The sequence below is a fragment of the Zootoca vivipara genome, chromosome 5 (assembly GCF_965207765.1).
Source record: "Zootoca vivipara chromosome 5, rZooViv2.hap1.1, whole genome shotgun sequence".
Classification (NCBI taxonomy): Eukaryota; Metazoa; Chordata; class Lepidosauria; order Squamata; family Lacertidae; genus Zootoca; species Zootoca vivipara.
The window spans coordinates 43427482-43448460 of NC_142588.1; the positions used below are offsets into that span (position 1 = coordinate 43427482).

The window sequence follows — 20979 nt, forward strand, 5'->3', positions numbered from 1 at the left end:
GGTAGGGCCAAGAAGCTGTGATTAGTCAAAGGGACCATCAATAGCCCAGGATCTCCTTGTGGTGCCAGTTAGGGGGTGAGGGTTGAAATAATAACATTTTACAATCTTGCCTTCGCATATGAGGATTTTATCCTCTGATCACAGTACATCCCAAGCAGAGTCTAAACCAATGACCTAATTGCTTTCCCAAGATAAGCAGAAGAAACCACAAAACCGAGAGACCATCAATAGGGGGAAAACAAGAGCTTTACTTATGCGGTAGGTTCAAATTCATTTGTAAATTCTGTGCTGATGTCATGCCCAGCATTGTGCTTGGGATATCTAATTTCGGGTGTCAAGCCGAGATCTTCAGCACTTTTATCATGCACTTTCCCATGTTGGCTTCTCTCTTCTGGAGGTCTTCCCAACAAACTTAATCACATATTGTCTGGCTACACAGCACTGGCTGAGTTGGATCCCATGTTCCTTGATTGCTGGCTAAGCTGGGCTGCGGTGTGCATATTGTACAGTTTAGGCAATGCTGGTGTTTCAGGGGGCGGAGGATATGGCTCATGTGTCTGTGTGCAGTTTGTAATGTTCCATGAAACTGCCTCTATTGTTGGAAGCCCTGCACAAAACGTAAGGTTTTATATTTTCATGATGCAGTGATTTTGAGTCCAGCCTGTTAAAGCTGGAAGGAACCCTGTGTTTCTGTGCCACTTCTACTCTGCTGTGCTTTATGTGGGGTGTTTGGGGGCGCACCGCTGCAAAGGAGAAGAAAATGCTGTAAATTTTCCTAACATCTGGGAGCATGATCAGTGGAAACCACTGGCCACAAATAACAGCCTGTCCTTTGGGTGGTGTTTTATGAGTAGAGCTCTGGAGAGTCAGTTGACTGAACACTGGCAAGATTTTGTGCTGCTTGCCCTTGAGCCACCACAAATATTTGTTTTAAAAGAAACTCATTACATTGTGGTCTTTCCCTCTCAAAGTTCCTGTTGCTCATCTTTAAGTGGTAACTCTGGTTGTGGACCTCTTTATGAAGCACCCACTGAAAGCTTGTCCACCTAGTCTAATCCTTATTTTCTACTTTGTAATCAGAACCCATTGAGAGGGTGAAGAAACAATAACAATTTTAACAGAATCACAAGGTCTTACACATACGGTTCTCCCTTTACTCAGTGACAAAATGATCTAATGAGCCTTTTGTTCCTGTGCTATTCTATAGGTGACTTATGATGACCTTACGTTGAACATGTCACACTGAATTTACCCTCAACAGTCTCTTTTTTTCTGCAGTAAAGAGTTTGGTGCACTTTTGAGAGCCTGAAAGTGCAAAGTAAGCTTTAATCTTCACTCTTACACATTCCACAAACACTCAGTGTGCTTTTTGATGACCAGGCCCCACTCTGTGCTCCACCTCACTCTCCTGCTCAAACACTCCACTGTTACTCCAAAGCACACCACGTCCCACCAGCTCCTTTCTTGATGATGAGAATTCTTTGATGCCTGCTGCCATTGGTGAAGTCCAGTAGAAGCTAAACCGCCTATCCTACTTTGCGGCCCTCTATTTGAAAGATGGCAGTCTGTTTTAAAGGGCTGCCTGGTCCAACGCTACCTTAAAGTTAAAGAACCATAGGAAGAGAGAGCTGGGTCCTTGATGTTGCCTCTCAGTATTTAGCACCCAGACAGCAGATTGAGCAGGCAACAGGTCGTCTGGTAGCAGTCTTCTCCATGAAGTTGAGATGTACCATATTTCTAGTTAAATTATAATAACTATTGCTAATTTTGCATTTATCTGTCTGTGAAAATCCATGTGCTTTTTGTCCAACGATGCAGCACAAGCAGCTGTTTTAACAGAATAGCTCTGAACATCCTTGTATTTGAACTGCTGATAGGAGATACTTCTGCTTTTTAAGTTTCAGTGGGTTTTTGGATGGCAGCAATGGAAGGGCAGAGAGAGAGAGACGCACCTCAAGGGGAGGTCAACCTTTTTCAACCTGAGAACCACATTCCTTCGTGGGTGACCTTCTGCAGGGCTGCAAGCCAGTGGTGGGTGAGGCCAGAGGCAAAAATGACCAGAGCAACGGTGCAGGTTCTTAATTTCATACAGTATGTTATATATCAGAGGGCAGAGGGCCTTCTCGGTGGTGGCGCCTGCCCTGTGGAACGCCCTCCCAACAGATGTCAAAGAGGAAAATAACTACCAGACTTTTAGAAGACATCTGAAGGCTTTTTAAAAGTTAAAAGTTCAGGGAGGCTTTTAATGTTTAATAGATTACTGTGTTTTATTTTTCTGTTGGAAGTCGCCCAGAGTGGCTGGGGAAACATTATTATTATTATTATTATTATTATTATTATTATTATTATTATTATTATTTATATCCCACCTATGTGAATAGCAAAGGTTTATGGCTTTTGCTAAACGTGCCACACACGTTTCTCCATTCTCCACAAGCAAGCAAGCAAGAGTCCATATCATGGATACAGGACTGGTGAGAGATGTGAACTGGTGAGAGTCTCAAGGGCAAGATAGAGAGGACTGGAGGCAGAGGGACATTTCCTGGGCCTGAGGTTCCCACTACTGGTATAAACCCTTGACAATGGTTCCATAGCAGATATGAGGGAATTGAAACATTCCTATAGTGATAGAGAATGCTGCCGCATTCTTAATTAAGAGAAGAGGAAAGAAGTCACTTGAAATAAGTCAGCCAGTAAGGATGATGTTTCTATATTGCTGGTGCCCTAGATCAGTGTTTCTCAACCTTTTTTGGGCCACGGCACACTTGTTCCGTGAAAAAAATCACAAGGCACACCACCATTAAAAAAGTTAAAAAATTTAACTCTGTGCCGCCCTATATTGACTATAATTATGACTGTAAGAAACACTTGCCAATTGCTGTGTTGGTTGCAATCTCCTGTAATAAGGCTTCACAAGCCGTCCGGTGGGTCAGTGCTGTGTATTGGCGGCTGCCAGGCTCGTTTGCACTGAGCTTTGGGAAAGAGGAGGAGAAATATTGCTTTCTGGCGGGTCAGTGGTGCTTATTGGCAGCCCTTCTCGTCGCCGCACGTCGCTAGTGTGCCGCGGAACAGCAGTTGAGAAACGCTGCCCTAGATGTGAGTCTTTTACTGATTACAGACCCCTCTCCGTGACGGTATGAGCATAGGCCCCCAAAGCCACAAACTCCCATCTTCTGAATATCATGCCTGTGGGTGTTAGGTAACTTCCTTATGCCCCTTCTAACTTGGGCATTAATTAAGTTAGCCATACCCTCTGTTTTGTAGTTACAGCAAGGACATTCCTGTTCTCAGCTCAAGGATCACTGCTTGAACCTCACACATAGCCTCTTAGGCCCTCATTGATCAGGGCTCTTCGTTGCTTGACAGAAGCTTTATTCTGTTAGTTGGCAACAGTCTATTCTGCAACAGCTTCAAAAGCAAGGAATGCCCCCCTTTTAAGTTCAAGAATGTTTAATGCAATTGATGCATGTGGACGAGTTGTACATTTGTTTACAAATGCAGGTGGCACTGTGGTCTAAACTACTGAGCCTCTTGGGCTTGCCAAGCAGAAGGTTGGCGGTTCAAATCCATTTGATGGTGGTAAGCTCCCGGTATTCTGTCCCAGCTCCTGCCAACCTAGCAGTTCGAAAGCATACCAGTGTGAGTAGATAAATAGGTACCGCTGCGGCGGGAAGGTAAACGGCATTTCTGTGCGCTCTGGTTTCCGTCATGGTGTTCTGTTGTGCCAGAAGCCGGTTTAGTCATGCTGGCCACATGAAACAGAAAGCTGTCTGTGGACAAACGCCGGCTTCTTCGCCCTGAAGCGAGATGAGCGCTGCACCCCATAGTCGCCTTTGACTGGCCTTAACCATCCAGTAGTCCTTTACCTTTACATATGTTTACTCAAAAGTAAATGTGCCTGGGATTTCAGTGTTTGTTAAAATAGAAGGTGTCAATTCTCTCCAATTCATCCCGGAATAAATAATCATGGCTGCAATCTTACGCACACTTAGCTCTGGGGTAAGTCCCATTGAACTCATTTGGCTTTGTCCCAAACAGCACATTGTTTTGCCTAGGTACAGGTATTGGAAAATGGAGACTGTCCCTGGTAAACAGGAGGAGCTAGAGTGTAAACTCAGCCGGTTCCTTTGATATACAAGTATAGACTATTTATGAACCCTGCCTGCATCCAGAAAGATGAAACAGAAAGGAAAGTGAGAGGACAGATGGACCATTGGACAAGAAATCTCATTTGCATTGCTCACCCTGACATTTTGCTTTCAGTTTGTGCCTGCACAAAAGAAATACTGAGGACTTGTGTTGTTTCGTTCCATTTCTGGGGATGGGAAGTGTCATAGTGATGCTTAGCAGTGTTAGTCACCAGAAGCTGCAGGGCTCCAGCTTGCTCACAATAAACAAACTCTGAGACAATGGCAATCTGAAGACGGAGTGCCTTTGTACCAGGGCTAGCGGTACCTGCAGAAACAAAGGGGCAATTGAGCTCATTTGGATGACATACTGGAGCTTAGTTGAAAAAGAGTGAGGCATCGGGTGAAAATAGCAGGATGAAGATGCATTGTGCGATTGCTGTTCCATACTGGAGAAAATAACCGGGGGGCTATAGAACAACATTAGTCCTTCACTCTTCTGTGGCAGATGCAACAAGCAGACCTCTGCTGGGACCAACCAAGAGGTAACGGAAGCTGGGCCATCTCTTCAATGTGGGTTTGCCCCAACAGCATGCAGAGCAGGGATGGAACCAAGGTTTAGGAGCAAAAGGGGTAGGAGCCTGCTGCCACAAGCTTGGAGCCACACCCCCCCCCCGCCAATAATAGTAAAACTTGGGGCCATCCAGTGAAGCAAGATGGTGAAAAAGTGGACAGATAAAGAAAAGCACTTGTTCACACAGCACATAGTTAAACTATGGAATTTGTTCCTGCAAGTTATTTTTGGATAAGGCTGTTAATGGCTACCAGCCATTACAATGGCTAGTAGAAGTTTTTTTCTCCACTGTCAGTGTGCCTCTGAATACCAGTTGCTGGGAAACAGAGCTGGGTGGAGCCGGGTTGCACTTAAATTCTGGTTGCAGGCTTCCCACAGGCATCTGGTTAGCTACTGTGAGAACGGGATGTGGGGATAGATGGGCCTTTTGCCTAATCCAGGAGGGCTCTCCCTAAAGTATGTAAAGACCCCCCCACTCAACTAGGCTCCTTTATATGTGATTGGGGCAGGCCCACAATGTAATATTAGGTCTAATTTGTGCCTCAGCATAGCTAGCATTTCTGTAGAGGCCTGTGGGGGGAAAAGAGAGGAATAAACATTCATGAGCACTGTGAAACAATGCAAAATAAGGAGACAATTTGGGTTGAAATTGAAGAGACCAACAGAGGAAATATGGCAGGCATAAAAAGGGTGGCACATTTAATTGTAGTGCAATATTTCACTGTGGCAGCCTTTTGGTGGTTAAACCGAGGGAGCTCACTTGCTTTTGATCCATAGCAGTTGCTCCACTCCCCTTCTGAAGTCTGTGTGCAGCCGCAGCAGACCTTCTGCTGATCAACCAAGAGAGTTTACTTTGGTTTACTCGTAACTGTTTTCTTTGCGTGTCTCTCTTGCCTGTTTGAAATGCTGCAGACAGACTGTCGTCGTGACCTCCAATATTCCAAGTTAATGTGACACAGAGCTGTTTCAAAGGAAGGTGGTCACTGGCATCATGCCAACCTCCTCTAGCATAGGGTGAAGCTTTGTGCCAATGCCTGCCTGCTCAGCAGCAGGACTCAACAGTATCTGAAGCCTGGGATCGCTGAGATGGAGACTAGCCTGATTTGCATTTCATGGTTGCTTTCCTCTAAAGAGAGAGGGGCAACTTCACCTTGTACTTGTTGTATGGGAATCGTAAATGGCAGCAATGGTTATTGTTACCTATTTATAAAATGATTTAGCTGATGACTGGGGAGGGAGTGGTTTGTATTCTCATCAAGGGGCTGGGCTTAAACCTTTCTCCCCATCATAGCACCCTGTCTACTTAACTCCCCACCACCCCACACCCCTGTCCAAATCTGGATTTTGGGAGGGACCAGAAAAATTTGCTTGGAGAAACATCAGGCCCCTTTATTTCTTCCTGTGTTTTTTCTTTGTGTCTTTCATCTCATCTGCCCTTCTCTTCTGTATTCTTATTTCTTCTTCCTTTGAATTTTTAAATTTTGCTTTTAGAAAAAAAGAGTTTTTTTAGGAAAACACAGGTAGTGGAGGTGATACTGATGTGACCCACCTTTTTGGGAGAGATGCAACTCAGTTGTGAGTAATTATCTGGAGGTCTAAAAAAATGCTCAGAGGCATCCACTGTGGTCTTACACAGTACATGCATGTGCTGAACAACAAGTAATTTCACTAAGGACACATCTATGTAGCAGACTTCTATACATGACACACATGCTCAAACTTTTCGTATTCTGATGTCTTTTCCTGGTAAGTATTGGTTCCCATTTTAGTTTTTTTAAGGGGGAAACTAAACAGTGTATGTGTGCGCGTGTAATGTTTATATATATATGCACTAGATATATATCTACTATTTTCCCATCCACATGGCTCTACCTATGTCTTTCATGCCAGTTGCTAGTAAGCACTGCTGAGTTCTACATTTTCTGTAAGTCTAACTAGATTTATTGTCTTAAACTTTTTATTTAAAATGATTCAGGGGTGTAAAGAGGACCCCAAAGTAGGGTATAAAATAAAATTAAAAATAAACAAAATAGAAATGGTTATTATTGTTAGCAGCAGCAGCACTAATGTATTTATTTCTATAGCACTCAATGCCAAAATATGCTTCTAACACACCTGCCTCACAAGCCAGTACAGGAAAGGCTATTTCAGAGTAAATCAATATAGAGTCTTGGCAGGTGGAGGAAAGCCTTCAGCAATCTATAAGGGTTTGCAGTGAGGGAAGGGATGAGGACAGGATGGGGCTATTGAGTGAACCGGGCTATTGTAAGTACTGTACTCAAATGTATCTATCTCCTGAAATGATGGAGGGAAAGGGGACATCATGTGGTAACTTGGGGGGGGGGGAGGGATTTGTACAAATGTTTGGGAAGTAATCTATGGACACCAAATGTTTGGGAAGTAATCTATGGACACCACATCAATCCCTTTTTCCCTGTGAGTCATAACCTGTTCCCATTATACCTTAATTCCCTGTTTTAAATTCTCCTCATCGTGGTTATGCTTGTTCTGTTTAAAACAAAGATGGGGAACCTGTGTCCCTCCAAATATAGTTCTGGGTCTAAACTCCCAGGGCCTCTGTCCCTTAGCTATGCTGGCTGGAACTAATAGGAGTCCAACAACATCTGGGAGGGTCACAGGTTCCCCATGTTTAAAAGAAAACAAAAATTCAGAAAAAAGGCAGGCAGGCAGGCAGACTAACAACTCCATGGACAGTTGCATTTAGACTGTGTTGCCTTTCCTGACCCAACTAAACTTTCAGTCTGCCATTTGGATGAGGAGTGCAAGTTTAGTTGCTGTAAGGCTTGGGGGGTGTTGTGTTTATACAATCACTGAGCCTCGTGCCAAACGCTTTCTCCAACTAGAGGGAAGGCTGATCAAATAGGGATTAGGGTCTAACACTGTACCATAGTTGCTGTCAAGAGGAAATTTTCCTTCCTGTCAAATTGGCTGATAACCACAGAGGCTTTAAAAAAAACACACCCTTCCCTTATGTTGTGAATGGCTTAATTGCTTTCAGTAACTAGGAACAAGCAGCTTTCATTGCCACGAAGAAGACACAGGTAAGATAGAGCTAACTCATAACCCTTTAAAAGTGCACTTTGTATGTGCCGAAGTGTGACTTTTACTATGAATGCAAAACTCTGTTTAGATTCTATTTTATTTCCGAAAGTCAAACTGGCATGTCATCAAATCCACATGTCTGCTTATGAAAGAATTCTGTGCTTCAGTTCAAGTGAAAACAAGGTCATTTTTTTTAAAAAAAAAGTTTTTGGCTCCTGTACTCTACGTTGGGGTCTATTCAGAGCACCAAAACTACTTCTTGGGACACAGCTTTTTTTGAGCCATCTGAAAGCATTTTAATACAGTCCTTGTTTGTGCCACAGGCTTTGATGATACAGTTGCTCCGTCCTTCCTCTCTCTGTAGTTTATTATAATAAATATGAGAATTAAGATTGTTTCATTTTGGCTATCTGGTCTTGACTGGATGAGGAATAATGCTGAAGGTGAGTCTTCAGGCAGGCATAACAAAAACTCTGGGCAAGTTCTGGGGAACGAGATCGGACATCTGGCTGGGCAAAAAGGAATGCCAAGCTAAGAATGGCAAGTATATTGGAACAGACCCTCAAGTTGTTTCTTTGCCTCCTGGGGGTAATGATCCAATCTGGGACCTAAGGTTGTTCTGGTGTTGTGGAGCCAGCTGAGTGCAGAGCTTCCAGCACTGTACAAGCTGAGCAGGGCCCAGTTGATGCTCTTTTGCAGAAGGAAATAGAGTACAGTAGTTACTTAAGAGTGCAACAAAATTGCATTAGAGTGTCATTGACTCTGATTCAAGACAACTGAGCTGACCCTTTACAAGTGCCCCTTTGGGCCAACCTAGTTTGGACTGTAGTTGAGTTCCTAGGTTTGCTGAACAACACCAACTGGAGGGGCGCACCACCATTACATTCAGTATATAAGCCATTCAGAGCCTGCATGTTGTGATTTATGATGAGTGATGGTGATGTTGCTCAACCATCCTGTTTAATACATCCCCTTCTTTTAGCCAAGGATGTCCAAGGAAGGATTGTTCGTATGTGTTAGTGGTACTGTGCACATCTCTGGCACAATGAAAACTGCACACAAATTGTTGTCTTTTATGTGGTGATGAATGACGAGCAGGGCTCACCTAACTCAAGTGCTAATCTGGAAAAAGATGCTTCAGAAATGGTGGATTCATTCTCAGAACTCTTCAGTATTAGTTTCTAAGTTAGGTAGCAGGATCATTAGTAAATTAACAGCTGAAGATTCACAGTACAGTATTTGATCACTGCTCTTCCATGGTTGGTTGCTTTATCTTCAACCTATTTTGCTCATGCTTCAGTGCTGATTTTTTTACAGGAGGGTGGGAACAAGGGGGTTGGTTGTGTGTCATCAATAATACATCACAGAAAAGGACCACTTGAAGTACAAAGGCTCTCATGCTGGGTGGAAGCAAGGAAGGGGGTCTGGTAGGTGGGGCTCTGCTTTTAAACTGGAAACAAATTGTCCCTCTGCCTAACCTCTGTGACTCTAAAGTCATCACATGCTAGAGAAAAAAGAGGGCCCCTGGCATGCAACAAAAAGAGAGACAGAGAGTAGCTACCACAAAACATCCATGGATTGAGACCTCACATTGTGCTTTTAGGCCAACTTTTAACCAAGTCTGCTAGAAATTAAGATTCAAATATAAATTTTCCTATGAGAAACAAAACTCTGCAAGCTCCCTTTTGTTCTTTACTTTGGCACTCAGCTGTAAATACAGCATTGCCATACTGTTTTCATAGACTAACCCAAAACAATTAGTTCTAATTGACTTTTCAGGCTTTGTAATGTTGGATCTTGTGTATTTTTCCTGCTTCCAATAATAAGAGAATCCTGGCGGTCTGAGGAGCAAGAGAATGAAAACCAATAAGGAGAGTTGAAGGCATGCTTCAGTTGAAGGCCTTCCGTGGTCTTACATGATAAAATGCAAAGCCCCGTTAAAAGAGAAGGAAAGAGTATTAGCTTCCCTCCTTGCCTAATATATCTTGCTGGATACAGTATGAAATACTAGTGACAAGTTATGTGCTGTTTCATCGAGGAGCCCTTTTTGAATGAATAACACTTATTATTAGATGTCTAGTCTAGTTTGTTTGAATTGAGCTGCGGTCAGGGAGACGAATGCATACTTGACATTTCTCTGAAGTAAAATGTCTAAAGCGATGCCAGCTCAAATGTAGTTATGTGACGCTAGAAAAATCAATTTGGTATGGTCATGATCAACAGTAGTAACTTTTAATAAAAGTACATGGATTCACATGCTCAATTTGAAAAAGGATAAAGCTTCTGGAGTTCTAAAAAAGGTGAAAAACACAGAATGGTTCATTTTCCATCCTGCAAGTTTATCCATGGCCATATTCCGTCGGTGAAATAGCAAGTGCGGTTGCTGAGGAGAGGTGACCTTTGCCCAATTCCTTCCCAATTTGTGTGTGCTAGTTGGGATGCAAAGCAAAGTGGAAATGGCATCCCATCTTTTGCCATATTTGGCAAAATAACTCCAGGCCCAGCCCAACCATTAGGCAAAGTGGGGTGGTTGCCTCAGGCAGCTGATTTTGGGCACAGCTGTATTTTATTCCCACTTGTGGTGTTTCCCACTTCATGTGCCCAAATAAGATTGGGTTTGATGAGGTTATGGCACCCAAAAGGGCCCCTGCAATCTCTCATCAAAAAATGGAATGTTCCATGTTTTTTTCCTAGAGAACTTGGCAGGTATGTCATACACATAAAGTTGTGTGTTAGGTGGGCATTCCTCATGGAGTGGGTAGACCTGGCGACTAAAATTACATTTTTGCAACAAAATTTACATTTTTGTTGCACCTTTCAGCTTTTTTTATTTTAAAAAAACTTTGTAAGGGTCTGGTAGACATAGGCTGAAATACAACCTGGGCACAGAATGCAGCAGCCCATTGAATAGGTTCATAGTTCATCAAATCACAGAGAGCCATCCAACTTACGTTCTTAGCTTACCAATTTGATTACACGCAGTGGTTGGTTTTCTAAAGTGAAATAATTCTGTGTTAGAGGAAAAGAAGATTGGTCAGCAGAAGGGTTTAGAATCACTGCTCTCTGCCTGCCTGCCTGTCTGGTCTCACACATTTCCCACATTTTCAGTCAACGGATGAAATTAAAATGTCATTGTAATTCTTATTATTGAAATAATATGATTCAAGCTGAATCTCAAATCCTGCAAGCTTTAAAGCCATTTCCTGAAATTGCATTGAGAAAGGATTTATAGCAAGTTCCTATTGGCTTTCTTTTTTTCTCATTATGCTTTGTTATTATTTAATTTTTTTCAACTGGCTGAATGATTATCTTTTACATCCAATTGTCTTTTGAGTTTAATAATTAGCAAGGATGTATTTCTGATGCTGTGTTTTAGCACAGTCCCCCTGGGCCCTGTTGTTCATTACCCTAGTATTGATGTTATACCCTTAAGAGATCATTCCCTTCATGTACCACAAATGGCTCTGTGTTTCTTTTCAATGCTAATTAATGAGGCAGCTGTCCGTCCTCTGTTTCTGCAATGCAAGATCAACAAAGCTTAGATACAGAGCAGTCAAGATGGATACTGGTTCTTTCCATCATCTGGGCACTCTTTCACTGTGTCTTAGCTTTCAGTAACAATTTACTACATATCCATTACGGGTAGATTGCACCAAGAGCTCTTTAAGATCCTATAGCTTGTTCAGCATTTAATACACTGGGGCCCTGCTTCTGAATGAGGCAGAGAACCAGATGGTGAATAAAATTTCCAAAACTGCTTTTAGGTGATCTCCTTTAAGTAGTATGCCACCCCTCTCTCATAGGCAGTTCAGTGCATAAACATCCCACTGATGTTTGTAATTTAAGCTGTTCTGTCTGATAGAAATGCCATGCAACCTATAGCTCAGGCATGGATGGATATAATTTAATCACTGTGCTCTGATTGTTAGGAGCAAAAATTCTGAATGGTTGCCACATAGCCAGTGAAGGGGAGAAGAGTGAGCAGAATGCATACCTGGTTCAGAGCATCTCTGCTCCTTTCTGTTCTTCAGTGAAGGAAGCAGGATGTGGTCTTGAAGGCAACTCAATGGAATCTGAAGCCATTCCTACTCTTGACCTCTGGAAGTGAGGAACATCATATAGCACAGCTGCAAACAGCCAGAATCTCCTGTGATAGTCCCTGGACAGTGATAGACAGTGCCTCCAGGTCTGGTCCTGACCGGACGGATATTGGAATCAGCAAGGGATACCCACATGACCTGAAGGTGCTGCTGTGCAATGCCAGGTCGATGATGAATAAGACCACCACCATTCACGACCTGATTGTGGATGGAGGATTTGACCTGGCATGTGTGACAGAGACCTGGTTGGAGGAAGCCGATGGGCCCGTTCTCGGCGCTGCTTGCCCACCAGGTTTCTCTTATGCACAGCAACCCAGGCCATCTGGGCGGGGAGGGGGGGTTGCAGTGATTTTTAGGAAGTCATTAGTTTGCACCAGGCGTCCTATTGGGAAGACCCAGTTCTCTGAGTGCATGTTCTGGAAGTTGGGCAATAGAGGCAGTACAGGATTCCTTTTGGTGTACCGACCTCCCCGCTGCACCAAGGATTCCCTGCCCGAGCTGCTTCAGGTCGTGTCGGATGTGCTCCTGGAGACACCTAGCTTGGTTGTCTTAGGGGATTTTAACATCCATGCCGACACGACCTTACAAGGAGCCGCTCGGGACTTCGTGGAAAGCATGGCCACCATGGGGCTGTCCCTGAATAAGTCTGGCCCAACTCATAGCCGCGGACATGCCTTGGACTTGGTGTTTACCTCTATGGATGTTGGTGATCTGACATTAAGTAAAAGCGAAACAAAAGAAGTGCCATGGTCAGATCACTTTCTGGTGCAACTGGACTTCTCCGCAACCCTTCCCCTCTGCAGGGAGGTGGGACCGATTCGGATGGTCCGCCCCCGCTACTTAATGGATCCAATTGGCTTCCAAAGAGTGGTAGGGGATGTTTTATCCCATGTCGATGGCCTTTCAGCTGATTCCCTGGTGGCCCGCTGGAATGCGGAGTTAACCAGCGCTATTGACTGTCTGGCTCCGAAGCGCCCTCTCAGATTGCATGGAGCCCGGACAGCCCCGTGGTTTTCCCCGGCGCTGAGGGCAATGAAACAGTCGTTGAGACGGCTAGAGCGCCGGTGGCGGAAAACTCATTTTGAATCAGACCGGACACGGGCTAGAGCTCAACTTCGAGCCTACCAAGTGGCAATGGCGACGGCGAAGAGGACCTTCTTCACCGTCTCCATCGCATCTGCAGAAAACAGCAGCAGGAGACTCTTCCAGGTGGTTCGCAATTTAGCGGAACCACCTGCTCCATCCGGGCCCAGTATGGGCCACATGATCTCCTGCAATGATTTTGCAAAGTTTTTTGCAGATAAAGTCGCTCAGATTCGGGAAGAGGTAGACTCCACCGTGGGAGCAGGGCCGGGGCGGAGGAGTGCTAGAGTCCTGTCTAGTCAAGTTTTGTGGGATCAATTTCAATCTGTTACCTCCGAGGATGTGGACAGGCTGCTTAGACGAATGAAACCAACCACCTGTCTCCTTGATCCTTGCCCATCCTGGCTTATAAAAGCTAGCCAGGAAGGGCTGGGCGATGGGCTTCGCGGGTTGGTAAATGCTTCTCTCCATGAGGGAGCCTTCCCAGACCCGCTGAAAGAGGCGGTTATTAAACCGCTTCTTAAAAAACCATCTTTAGATCCGGCCAATACGGCCAACTATCGCCCAGTCTCAAATCTTCCATTCTTGGGCAAGGTGATTGAGCGAGTGGTTGCGGAACAACTCCAGGCACGCCTGGAAGAAGCGGACCATTTGGATCCCTTCCAGTCAGGATTCAGGCCTCATCATGGGACTGAAACTGCCTTGGTCGCACTGGTCGATGATCTCCGGCGGGCTAGGGACAAAGGTAAGAGCTGTTTCCTTGTTCTGCTGGATCTCTCAGCGGCTTTTGACACCATCGACCATAACATCCTTCTGGACCGTCTAGAGGGCTTGGGAGCTGGGGGCACTGTCATGCAGTGGTTCCGCTCCTTCCTCCTGGGCCGTGTTCAGAAAGTGGTGGTGGGGGATGAGTGTTCAGACCCCTGGGCGCTCACTTGTGGGGTGCCTCAGGGTTCTGTCCTCTCCCCCATGCTTTTTAACATCTATATGCAGCCACTGGGAGAGATCATCAGGGGGTTTGGGCTGGGTGTCCATCAGTATGCTGATGATACCCAGCTCTACCTCTCTTTTAAATCAGAACCAGTGAAGGCGGTGAAGGTCCTGTGTGAGTGCTTGGAGGCGGTTGGAGGATGGATGGCGGCTAACAGATTGAGATTGAATCCTGACAAGACAGAAGTACTGTTTGTGGGGGACAGGAGGCGGGCGGGTGTGGAGGACTCCCTGGTCCTGAATGGGGTAACTGTGCCCCTGAAAGACCAGGTGCGCAGCCTGGGAGTCATTTTAGACTCACAGCTGTCCATGGAGGCACAGGTCAACTCCGTGTCCAGGGCAGCTGTTTATCAGCTCCATCTGGTACGCAGGCTGAGTCCCTACCTGCCCACTGACTGTCTCTCCAGAGTGGTGCATGCTCTAGTTATCTCTCGCTTGGACTACTGCAATGCGCTCTACGTGGGGCTACCTTTGAAGGTGACCCGGAAACTACAACTAATCCAGAATGCGGCAGCTAGACTGGTGACTGGGAGCGGCCGCCGAGATCACATAACACCGGTCCTAAAAGACCTACATTGGCTCCCAGTACATTTCCGAGCACAATTCAAAGTGTTGGTGTTGACCTTTAAAGCCCTAAACGGCCTCGGTCCGGTATACCTGAAGGAGCGTCTCCACCCCCATCGTTCTGCCCGGACACTGAGGTCCAGCTCCGAGGGCCTTCTGGCGGTTCCCTCATTACGAGAAGCCAAGTTACAGGGAACCAGGCAGAGGGCCTTCTCGGTAGTGGCACCCACCCTGTGGAATGCCCTCCCACTAGAGGTCAAAGAGAACAATTACCAGACCTTTAGAAGGCATCTCAAGGCAGCCCTGTTTAGGGAAGCTTTTAATGTTTGATGGATTTCTGTATTTTAGAATTTCTGTTTTTTTTGGAAGCCGCCCAGAGTGGCTGGGGGAACCCGGCCAGATGGGCGGGGTATAAATAATAAATTATTATTATTATTATTATTATTATTATTAGAGCCCATCACTGAAAATAGATATAATACATAATGGCCACTGCTGTATAATCCATCATATTGTCATTCCTATTACCTTCTTTTAAAAAAATAATCAGCCTACATTTTTAAAGGAAAGGAGTCAAGGAAGTAATATTTGTTCTGTAATACTTAGTTGATGGTCTCTGATTTTATTTTTTTAATGTGTTCTGATTTTTTTATGATATTGCGGCTATATAAATAAATTAATAAATAAATGATAATTAATAAGCAACATATAGCTGACACCCATTCTTGTCCCTTACCCTTTCATTGACCATACTTACGCAGACTGAGTCTAGAAGCTGCTGTGTAGCCTAAGAGGCATTGGCCCTGTGCTGCATGAAATCTCTGGCAAAGCCTCCTTCAAGAGTCAAGACCAAGAACCTGGAAGCGTTGTGAAGCTGCCCATTGCTAGTAGTCCCGCAGAGACTACTTCCAAGAGCAGGAATAGCAATAGTAAACCTTTGGAAGACAAACATCAGAACATAGACAAAGAAAGAGCAACAAGAATACTAGCAGAATTAATCATGATTGGCATCAGCACCTGCCATCTTTAGACAGCTATCAGAGCCCACTGCTGACATTACTCTCCCATTATTATTATTTTTAAATAAAGGTTTAAATCTGGGTTGAATTTTCCACAATGTACCTGATGCAGCATCATTCCTGGACATTGAGTTGCTTCTTGTACCATTGCTCCGAGCACAGCTACCTGCTACCAACCAGGTAAGCTCAAGGGGAATATGCCAACAGAGGACAAGGCCTACCTGAAGCCCTACTTTGCACAGGACTCCTTTAAACCTGAAACCAGCCTTGGGAAGAGAATTCCAAAGAGAGGTGGTCAGCAGGAGGAAAAGCAGAAGTGAATTGCACAAGAAGAATGGAAGTAAACATACAATTTTCAATCAATACAGGAGATGAGCAGGATCTAATGAAGTTCATGACAAAAATGGAGTGCCATGTTCAAAAGTGTTAACAGAAAATTAACAAGAAATTAACATTTTTAGAAAGCAGAGGTGAATGGAATTCACCCAACAGGTTGTATTCTCAGATTGAATGGGTGGGCCCCAGGCTGGCCATGCTTATGGGCGTAGCTAGGATTTTTCTTGGGGGGGAGGCCTTTTGTTGGGGAGTGAACAGAACCTCAGTTAGCTATATATTTAATTGATTTTTATTGATGGGGGGCAGCTGCCCCTCCCTCCCCCTCCTTGGCTACGCCCGTGACCATGCTTAGTGCAATTTTTTTTTGGGGGGGGAGGTGTGAGGACTCTAAGACATTCCAGAAGTTTGAAGTCTCCCTTTTGAAAATGCAAGGACCCCTCCAGACTGGTGGGGTTTTGTGTGTGTGTTTTTTTTTGCAGGTGTATCCATACCATTGATGCACTAAAAGCACATTGGTAGTGGATTTATATTACTCCATCGGCACATCATTTCAGTTTATTAGTTCTGAGATGCTTCCCCAATGTGATTGCTGTTTGAAGAGGCAGCCTTGCACTATAGCACAACATGAGTAGGATGCAAAAGGGCATTCACTGTATAAAAAGCTACAGAATTTCGACAGGAAGCTACAGAACATGCACCAGTTGAAAACAAAGCTGCATGTCTGACCTGAAATTTGCAGGCACGAACAGTACTGAAAGTGGGACCCCGTATAACTCACCCCATAGTATCGTGAAAACACATCACCATGAAGTAACAATAAAAAGGACATCTGGAGTGGGTAGAAAATGCCTGATGCCCTTTGTCTTGGTAATGTGGTGACTGCTGAATTAATAATGTAGAGTGGGGTTCCTGGGAATTTTTCTGCTGGGCTCAAATCTTGCTCATATCTGACCATTTTTACATGTGATACTTTACAGAAGAATGCACTTTATTGCCACTTTCTTTGTGCTTTTTCAAAGCATTACGTGTAATGTTGGAAGCCACCTTCCCATATCCATCCCACCAGCCCCTTCCATATGCATTTCTCAGCTTCCCTGGTCAGCCCCTGAGCTCCAGTTGAGTAATGAGGCGCCACTGTCTTTGAGCCAATCTGGATAAGTGCTACCCATGTTTTATTAGCGCTCCGAGTAGCAGAGATAGTGAATGCAGAGAGGGAAGCCGTCTTCCCCTACCCCGAGATCCTCTGAATGTACAGTTAAAAGAACAAAAGAACAATAAGAAGCATCCCAAGTTGCTGTCGGAGAAAGACGTCAGATTAATATTCTTTTCACGTGGTTGCAGGAAGAAAGAACAGAGACTCCTGAGAAAAGAACTGCCTGCAAATTCTCTTTCCCCCCCTTTTTTTGTTTAAAAGAATTTGCTCGAAGCCGCAATCCATGTTGGAAGGCAATGGGATAATATTTCAGTCTTGGAGTTCTGACACATGTTGTGACAGCCTGTGGCAGACATGCCAAGAGCTTCATTCCATAAATCACATATTGAGAAAAGGAGGCCTCTGTGCTCGGTAGTTGAGGTAGTAGTAGTAGCAGCACAGGCAGAAGCAGCCGTTGTTCCTTCTTTTTCTTGGCTGCCTCGCTTGGATGGGGTAGAGAGAGACTTAACCTTCAATCAGGAGGACCTACGAAGAAAGAACCCTGCATGTGAGAGCTCCAGCTCTTGCCTTGTTAAATGAAATGCAATCCATGTGAAGACCTCCACAATAGATACTGTACATATATTCTGACAGTGCTGGAAATGTGGGAGACTATGTGTCATTCTATTGTTTAATTTTCTGGAAGCTTTATAAATGTTTTGTACCTCTCAGACCAAGCAAATCACTGAAGATGGAAACAACAATATAAAGGGGGGGGCACAATGAGAGAGTATTTACTTACTAGGCTGTTTTAGCAGGTGGGTTTCTCCACTTAGAGCTGTGTTTGTTTGTTTGTTTGCTTGCTTGCTTATTATTTCTCCAAAATTTAGGATTCCCTAATGCAGCCTGTTGATACCTCCCTCTTGTGAGTAGCTGGTGCCAATAAATAAGCTGCTTCCTTAAAAAAAAAGGTGAAATATAAAGAATTGTATCTAATAGGAGTTTTTCTGGAAGTGTTTTATTAGATATACAGATAATAATGTATTCATTGGTGTTTCTTTTCATGCTGAGTGGTTACTCCCATTAAAAATATTTCAGATATTTCAGTCATTCTTCGGTGGGCCAGAACTTTTTGTCTGCGTGGAAGGATTAAGTCTCCGACATAACTCCTTTAAAGGAAGAGAAAATGGATAGGGTGGTCATTTATGTATTGCCAAAAGAGGAAAAGAAGGAGGTAGTTAGGCATACAAACAAACAAATGAGGAGAAATTGGATAATTTAAGAAGCTGTAAGTCATTTGATACATTTTGGAATAGCAACCTTCATGAGAAGATAGTAAATGAAATTTAAAGTTAGTAGAATTAACTACTCAGCTGGCAAAATTTTTGTTGAATTCCTTGGGTCTACAATGTTGAGTGTAAACAACATTGGATATCACCCATTGACATTACAAAAATAATGATTTGTGCATAGGGTTGTATTTTATGCATAATATATTTTATACAAAATAAAAAAAATTCCTTCAGTAGCACCTTAAAGACCAACTAAGTTTATATTTTGGTATGAGCTTTCGTGTGCATGCACACTTCTTCAGATACACTAGAAACAGAAGTGTCAGACCCTATATATATACAGAGGGTGGTGGGGGTGGGTGGGAATGGGTGATGGGAGTGGTAAACCTGTAGATGGCTGTTAATGGCTGCTGATGGCTGCAATTAGTCCTGGGGGGGAAAGCAAGGGCTGAGGTGCTAAAGAAAGCATGCATGATCATGCATAATGAGATAAGAATCCAATGTCTCTATTCATCCCAGGTGCTTCCATGGTTTTAAGCTTGGTAATGATTTCCAATTCAGCAACTTCTCTTTCCAGTCTGTTCCTGAAATTTCTCTGTAATAAAACAGCTGCTTTGAGATCTTGTATAGAATGTCCTGGGAGATTGAAGTGTTCTCCTACTGGTTTTTCAGTCTTATGGTTCCTGATGTCAGATTTATGTCCATTTCCTTTGGCGTAGGGTTTGGCCTGTTTGTCCAATATAGAGAGCTGAGGGGCACCGTTGGCATTTGATGGCATACACAATGTTAGAAGATGAGCAATTAAATAGTCCTGAGATGGTATGTTGGATGTTGTTGGGGCCAGTAATGATGTTGTCCGGGTGTATGTGGCAGCAAAGTTGGCATCTGGGTTTATTGCAGGCTCTGGTACCAGTGTCCATGTTAAGTCTGGTGGTTGTATTATTGTGGGTGAGGAGTTGTTTAAGATTGGGTGGCTGTCTGTAGGCAATGAAAGGTCTTCCTCCCAGAGCTTGAGAAAGGGAGCTGTCATTGTCCAGGAGAGGCTGTAGATCTCAGATGATGCGTTGTACTGTGATGGAAGCACCTGCGATGAATAGAGACATCGGATTCTTATCTCATTATGCATGATCAAGCTTTCTTTAGCACCTCAGCCCTTGCTTCCCCCCCCAGGACTAATTGCAGCCATCAGCAGCCATTAACAGCCATCTACAGGTTTACCACTCCCATCACCCATTCCCACCCACCCCACCACCCTCTGTATATATATAGGGTCTGACACTTCTGTTTCTAGTGTATCTGAAGAAGTGTGCATGCACACGAAAGCTCATACCAAAATATAAACTTAGTTGGTCTTTAAGGTGCTACTGAAGGAATGTTTTTATTTTGCTTCGACTCAGACCAACACGGCTACCTACCTGTAACTATATTTTATACACACGTGTGTGTGTGTGTGCGTGCGTGCGTGCTCTGGCCATGGCAAATATTGTGGTGGCAAATAATGTAGTGGCCAGTGTAGTAGGGCAGAGATGGAGAGCCCCCTTTGCACTTGTCAGCATCCCTGCCAGCATCCGTGCTCCTCCCCTGCCCCTGGACAGGGCAGGGGAGGAGCACGATTTGGGCTGTGTGGGTGGCCTGGAAGCAGCTCTGGTTGATCCATGCATCCCCACCCATGCACTTGACTTGTGCCTTATCCCCATTCAAGTAAGTTGTGGTGATATCAGTGTTGTGAGGCTGACTCCATAGCTCTGCCCCACCATGCAAACCACTACTGGAAATGTCCTTTGCCAATGTCATTTGCTAATGTCAGAGAGGCTGTACTCTGGCAGGGTGAGATCCGAGTTGCTGTTCCCTTAATACCCACCTCATAATTTTCTTACAGTGGAGAGGGGCAGGTAAATGAAAAAAAAATGAGTGAAATAAGCTTATCTGCATGGGTGGAAAATGGAGTTGCTGCTGTTGGTTTAAAAAGAGCGAGATCCGGTTTCCTCCACAAGTTTCATTCAGCAAGGGAACACCCAAAATCTAACACTTTCTTAAAACAAAACAAAACAAAACAGAAAGAATGTAGATAATGGCATGCCTGTCTTCAGGCAGCTTTCAATAGCTGCCAGTGACATTTGTACAAGTGCACAGCAGTCACAAAAGTGTTGCTGAGTTGTGCTTTCCTCAGTATTGTTTGTCGACTGCTAAGAAAACGCAACCTGCCTGCACCTGAAGCAGCCTCTTCTTTAGGGAAGGTGCCTGGATCCCACACACAAAATAAGTAGCAATTGTGCAGTTGCTGTCAGCAAGAGAAGGCTGTCTTGTTCTGTGACGTTCATTTGCTCTCTGCCTCTTAAGGCACCCAGTGAGTTAACTTGGCCTTGTGATATCATTTTTCAGAGTTGCAAAGTCTCTGCTTCTTTGTAAGAATGCCACCCACATGACAGAGGAGAGCTGTCAAGCTGCAACATGCAGGAGCTACTTCGACATACCTATTCAAGCACCACTTTGTCTGCCCTCGTAGTGCCTCATGCTCCTCAAGCCTCTGCGCACTGAATGGAGAAACAGAGACCAGGTAAAGTGACATTTATTGTTAAACTGTACTTAAATGGGCTCTGTGCTGCCGTGTACTAAGGCCCCCAGGCAGATCCTCTTGATTGCACATTTCTGTGCATTTTCTTCACGGCATTTGGAGGCGGGGAAATCATATATGCATC

General features: G+C 44.4%; 1 protein-coding gene across 1 annotated transcript in view; it reads left to right on the plus strand.

Annotated features, from left to right (window-relative positions):
- The first annotated feature begins 20717 nt into the window (after positions 1-20717).
- The window catches only part of FGFR2 (fibroblast growth factor receptor 2), a 139463-nt gene continuing 139201 nt past the window's right edge, over positions 20718-20979 (plus strand). Inside the window, exon 1 of the mRNA XM_088670498.1 lies at positions 20718-20837. The gene's annotated coding sequence lies outside the window, so the exon portion shown is untranslated. The remainder of the gene's footprint in view (positions 20838-20979) is intronic.